Source organism: Elephantulus edwardii, unplaced genomic scaffold (genome assembly GCF_000299155.1).
Source record: "Elephantulus edwardii isolate Elephantulus edwardi_28Jun2011 unplaced genomic scaffold, EleEdw1.0 scaffold00201, whole genome shotgun sequence".
Taxonomy (NCBI): domain Eukaryota; kingdom Metazoa; phylum Chordata; class Mammalia; order Macroscelidea; family Macroscelididae; genus Elephantulus; species Elephantulus edwardii.
The window spans coordinates 2,245,873-2,246,403 of record NW_006399951.1 but is presented as its reverse complement, the minus strand read 5'-3'; positions in this window follow the sequence as shown (position 1 = coordinate 2,246,403).

Below are 531 nucleotides of genomic sequence, written 5' to 3'. Positions count from 1 at the left end.
CCCTCCGCGGCCCGTTGCGCGCGGCGCGCAGCCCTCGCCTGCCCCATCACCTGGCGGCGGCCTCCCCGCTTCCTCCCTCCTCGACCTCTTCCCTCTCGGGTCCTCTTTGTCCCCGCTGCTTCGGAGCGCTCCTCCTCGTCCTCTTCCTTTCTTGGCGGCTCTGGCTGGCCCCTCCGAGCCGCCACCCCGTACCCCGCGTGGCCCTCCCTCCGGCTTTCGGACCATTGCTCTCCCAGCCCTCCATCTCCGACAACCCGCAGCCTCTTGGCATCAGTTTACCCACCTGGCCCGCACTCCTGCCCCTCGGTGTCCCATCCCTGTGCTTCCCTGTCCCAGTGGCCCTACTTGGAGGCACTTAACTCAGCCACCAACCTGCACGCGCGTCCCCTCCCCTGCCTGGGGCTGGAACCCCATGTACACCTGTGGTGCTTTCGAGAAAGGGTATCGGAGCCTGACTTTTCACAGGTAGGCACAGTTAGTTGAAGCTTCCAGGATTAAGCCTCGTGTAGGTTCTCTTCGCATTTTCTTTGC